Source organism: Salvia miltiorrhiza, chromosome 3 (genome assembly GCF_028751815.1).
Source record: "Salvia miltiorrhiza cultivar Shanhuang (shh) chromosome 3, IMPLAD_Smil_shh, whole genome shotgun sequence".
Taxonomy (NCBI): domain Eukaryota; kingdom Viridiplantae; phylum Streptophyta; class Magnoliopsida; order Lamiales; family Lamiaceae; genus Salvia; species Salvia miltiorrhiza.
Genome location: NC_080389.1, coordinates 30,958,912 through 30,964,170, shown reverse-complemented (window position 1 = coordinate 30,964,170; position 5,259 = coordinate 30,958,912). Strand labels below are relative to the sequence as shown.

The following is a 5,259-nucleotide window of genomic DNA, read 5'->3' as shown; positions in this document are numbered from 1 at the left end:
TTGGTCACATAAATAATTATACTATGGTATTTTATTAATGAGTGACATTTCCATAGTTATTGTGATTTTTATTTAATCACCCTTCTCACACTTTATTTTAATTTCACTACCATATGTTATATGCCTTAAATGACTAAGTATAGAGATTGAGAGAGTAGAGATTGAGAGTATATTATGGAGAGTGTAGAGATTAGAGAGAGAGAGATCATCCATTAATTGCAAATATTCTCCAAGATTTGGAAATCTCCTTTAAAGATCACAAGATCAAATTCAATCTTGCAAAGCTAATTTCTCTCTCCCTCACTTACAATTTTCGGCCAACACCACCTCTCTCCCTCACACACATTTTCTCCCAACACACACTCATCTTCTCCATTTATCAATTCCACCATTTTCCTCCATTGATGGAAACCTTCGAAGCTTCCTAAAATATTACCAAACACTTCAAATCACTCTAATATCCTCCATAAACCTATTCTATCCACTTATAATCAAGAAAATCCTTGAAGAAGAAGCTCCAAAGTAGAGTGAGAAAGTGAGAATTTTGGTGAGAACTTGGGTAAGTGGCAATGTTTTTTTTTAATTCTTGCTTGAAGGATGTTGTGTGAGTGTATTCTTGAAAGATGAAGCAAGAAAATCACCCCTCCCTATTCTCCTAAATTTTCGAAAAAAAGGGTCTCCACCCCTTCAAAAATTTTTCTTTTCCTTTCTTGATTTGGGGTGAAAAATGAGAGTTATGTGATGTGTATTGATGTTTGATATATGTTGTGAAATATGTGTCATGAGATGTGAAACTTTGATGGAGTAATTTGAGTATATGGTGACAATTGGAGTTTTTGATGTGGGTTAGTTTACTAAAATTAGGGATATGTGTATATATGCCCTTATTGGTGAATTGATGGTTTTGATGTGAGATTAATTGGTTAAAAATGAAAGATCTATAAGTTGATTAAAGATTTGTATGTGTTTGTAAAAATTTCAAAGAGTTAGTTTAGTAAAAATTAGGACTTTCTAGTCTATGTGTTATTTAAGTGGTTTTGCTTGAGATGTATGTTTTTAAGCATGATGGTAGTGTTTTTGTATATTTGATTAAGTCTATTGTAGGCTAAATAAAATTTTGGCTTATTTTAGTTTGTATGAGTTTTGAGTTTTTATATGATGTGAGTTTGATGCTTTATAAAATGAGGTTTAATTGCTCTATGATCATTATGTGAACTATGTCCTTGTTTTGTTGAGAGTTTTATGTTGATACATGGATTTTCTATAAAATCTAGTTTATATGATAAAAAGAGAGTAAATATGTGAATAATGAGTTATATGATGTAAATGATCATATTTGAGTATTTGAGAAATTTCGAGCATGATATTGAAAAGGAATTTGTTAGATACGTTCGTTGAAATGTTTTCTATGAGATTTGAGTTGATGATGAAAGAAAAGAGTCGAGATTGTATATTACGAGTATTTTGATGTATTCGAATGTTTTTAAGTGCTTTAAGTGCTTAAAATGAGTTTTGATGAGTTTGCATGGTTTAAATGTTGAGTTGAGCATGTTTGCTTGTGTGTATGTTTCGGAGTCGTTTTTCACGACGCGCTGACTCACTGTTTTCGAGGGGTTCTTGATACCCAAACACCCTGAAAATTTTATGTTAAGTATATTTGAGAGTCTGGAGCATACTGGTAAAATTTCAAGTCATTAGGACTTCGTTTGCTATTTTTATAAAATGTAAAACTAAAACTGCTACGTTCTGCCGAATTGTTCGGTGAGTAGCCAATAGAGTCATCGTTTCCAGTAGCTTTGCTTAGCATTATGGAACCCAAATTTTTATGGTTGAGACCTGAGTGTCTTAGCTAAGTTACGACAAAATGTCAGACCGTTTTGACAACTTTTACTATTTTTAAAAAATCAAACGTTTCGATTGCTAAAAACTGCCGAATATGGTAGACTGTAGTAAAACAGTCATATCTCCTAGAATACTTGGCTTTTGTGATCCTATTTTTTTTAAATGAAACTAAACTCAAAGAGGTTTCTTTTGGTATAAGTTACGACCCCAGGAGAGTTCTGTACAGAGTCTGGTGAGGTTTTAAAGTTGAGTCAGTGCAGAGCAAAGCTTGTTTCGACTTGTCTATGTGTGTTTTTAATATGCTTAAGTGTTTATACTTGTTTATGTGCTTGTTTGCTATGAGTTTGAGTCGAGTTGAGAGTTAAGTCGAAAATTGGACGTGTGAATCCTTAGAAGCCAAGTATACCTAGGGATTGAGTTATAACGGGTAAATAGACGTTGAGTGAGAAGTTAAAGTAAAGAAGAGATTGGATTTAGAAATTGAGTTCTGACTAAGGTTTGTTTTATCACATGAACCTTCGATGACGATGACGATGTGATGATGACATATGAAGGCCCGAGCGAGACGAAGAAGTAAGTTGCCTGATTTCTTTCCAGAATAAGCGAAGGACTTCAGGTGGGCAATATTTTGAGTATACATATATTATCCGAGCTTTCTAAAATGATTTAATGATGATATTTATGAGCTTATCAAATGTTTCGAGATAAATGATGTTTGAGAACTGTTTGACTTGCCAATTTTTGATGTTGAGCTTGTATGTTACCCTCTACTGATGAGATGAGACGAATTCGGGTCCTGGGCAGTTGATAGCTATCCTGCCAGGGCTAGTGTACACTGAGGTGACTGTGAGCCGTTGAGCGAATCGGCCGGTCACGGTACTTGAGAGGGAGGCCTACTTCTCAGTACCTTTGATGATGATGAGTTGTAGATGTGGTACATACATGTTGAGATATATGACTGCAGTCGTTTACTTATGATGTCATGATTATGAAAACTGCATGCACAGATTCTTTTGATGCTAACTTATTTCTGTGTATTGCTGAGATGTGGCAAGCTTCAAACTTATAGCTCTAAGAGCATCTTTCTTGTTTTTCGGCTTTTGCCCACTGAGTATTATGTACTCACGCCCTGCATATATTTCTAAATGTGCAGGCTAAGCTGGGAGTGAGATTGGACTGGTGCTGATGGGGGAGAGTTTCAAATGATGTAAATTAAATTACTATTTTGCCTCTATGATAATAGAGTCTTGATGTTTGAATTACTTAGTTTCTTTTGGGATCAAGCAATACACTCACGGTTATGTGTCTTCATACATATAATCGGTTCGCTTTTTGCTGCGATACTCTGCAAATTATGCTTCCTTATGAAAAATGAACTATACCCGTTTTGTTTTTATTCGTGAAATTCCTAATAATTAAAAAGTTATGACAATGTTGACGATTTTACCCTTGGGCTAATTTTATAAGTTTATCCTTAGCATGCTTTCACGTGAGCTTCCGCATGACGTTCACCTAGTTCTTCTTATCTTTTATTCTTTAAAAATAGTCGTATCGATACTCGTACCCCGCTATTACTAGTGTCGGGTTTTCGGGCTGCGACAGCAGGCTAAGCGAGGAGTGAGATTGGTCTGGTGCTGGTGGGGGATCGTTAGATGACGTATTTACTTTATCGTATTTCCTTTTTATCGATAAAGTCTTGATGTGAAGTTACTTTAAATATGAATCAAGTAATATACTCACGGTTATGTGTCTCCATACATGTAACCGGTTCGCCTTTTGCTGCGACACTCTGCATTTTATGTTTCCTTATGAAAAATAAGCTATACCTGTTTTGTTTTTGTTCGTGAAATTCCTGATAATTAAAAAGTTATAACGACGTTGACGATTTTACCCTTGGGTTCAATTAATAATATTTTCCTTAGCATGCTTTGATGTGAGCTTCTGCTTGATGTTCGACCTACTCTTCTATTCCTTTATTCTTTAAAAATAGTCGTATCGATACTCGTACCCCACTATCACTAGTGTCGGGAATCGGGCTGCGACACCCGTGCGGTAACGGGTGTGACCCGCACGCGAGGCCTGTCGGGTTTCGGATCCCCGGTGTACGGTATTAGGGGCCATATGCGCGAAGGAGGCCATCGGGCATGAGGTTAGTAGTCTTCACACATGACCTTTCAAGCGGTAGGTGTCGTGCACGCCCGCGATACCCGTTTGGTGCTAGGTGGCTAGGGCGGTTGATGCTTGTTTTCAGGCGTGCGACGTATGTTCGATGGTTGGTGTCGTCAGCACCCGCACAGCCGATCGGGCATCAGAAATCTTGCGCACACGGGGCCTATCGAGTGTCGGTCGTTGGGAATTATGCATTGTAAGTCAGGGTTTATATTATGTGTGTGCGTGTTAGGCCCCAGCATGCAGCGTGACTAGAGCTCAAGCGAGGCCTGTTGGGTGCTTGGTGTCTAGCACGACTAAGGGCTGTCTACCATAGCGTGTCTTCGCAGCCGTAAGGCTCGTTAATGATTTAAGATAAGCCGTAAAGCTCGTTAATGATTCAAGATATTTAGTATGTCAATTCATTGAAATAAAATACGAGATATTTGGGTGATTCACGCGCGTGTGTCTCGCCGGCGTAGCACGCCAACCGTTGGGAATCTAACACACGAGATGACTTTTGGCCGTAGTGTGCCTTGAACACGCAGAAATTCAATTGGGTGTCGGGTGACATGCGAGCGGCACTTGTAGTAGGCCGGGAAACGGGCAAAGCATACACACGAGGCCGTGTGGTAACGGTTGTGACTCACACGTGCGGCCCGTCAGGTGTCGGTCACCCAATGTCATGTATCTTGTAACACATGCGCGTGCATGAAGCCCGTTCGGCGCAAGCCTAGTAGTGTTTACACGAGATATGTGCCTTGGGCACAGGGCGGGCGAAATGTGAAATAGGCGCGCGCGCGATGCCCTTCAGGAGTTGTGTGTGTTAGGCTCGCGCAAGCCCCGTTGGACGCCCACGGTGTAGGGGGCAGGCGCCATGTGCTTTAGGCACGTGCGAGAGTCCCGTCCGATGTCGGATGCTTCAGGCACGCACACGCGAGTGGGGCACGCGTGATTTCTATAGGCCATAGTACGCCTTGCACACGCGGGTGGTCAATCGTGTTTCGGGTAACAGGCGAGCAAGACCCGTCGGAGGTTGGAGGCTAGGGCCAGGGCGCTGGCGAGTCCCGTGCGGTAACGGGTGTGACCCGCGCGCTAGGCCTGTCGGGTGTCGGACCCCGGGTGTGAGATATCGGGTGCCATATGTGATGTGTCGTGCACGCACGCGATACCCGTTTGGTGTTAGGTGTCTAGAGCTGTTGATGCTTGTTTTCGGGCGTGCGATGTCTGTTCGACGGTTGGTGTCGTTAGCACTCGCGCAGCCGATCG

The 5,259-nt window shown here is 40.7% G+C and overlaps 1 long non-coding RNA gene across 1 annotated transcript; it reads left to right on the top strand.

The window, feature by feature from the left end:
- The first annotated feature begins 251 nt into the window (after positions 1 to 251).
- Positions 252 to 3,288, top strand: LOC131014110 (uncharacterized). Its single transcript, XR_009098055.1, has 3 exons — positions 252 to 559; positions 2,397 to 2,458; positions 2,996 to 3,288. It is a non-coding gene; the product is annotated as an uncharacterized LOC131014110 (long non-coding RNA).
- The last annotated feature ends 1,971 nt before the right edge of the window (positions 3,289 to 5,259 follow it).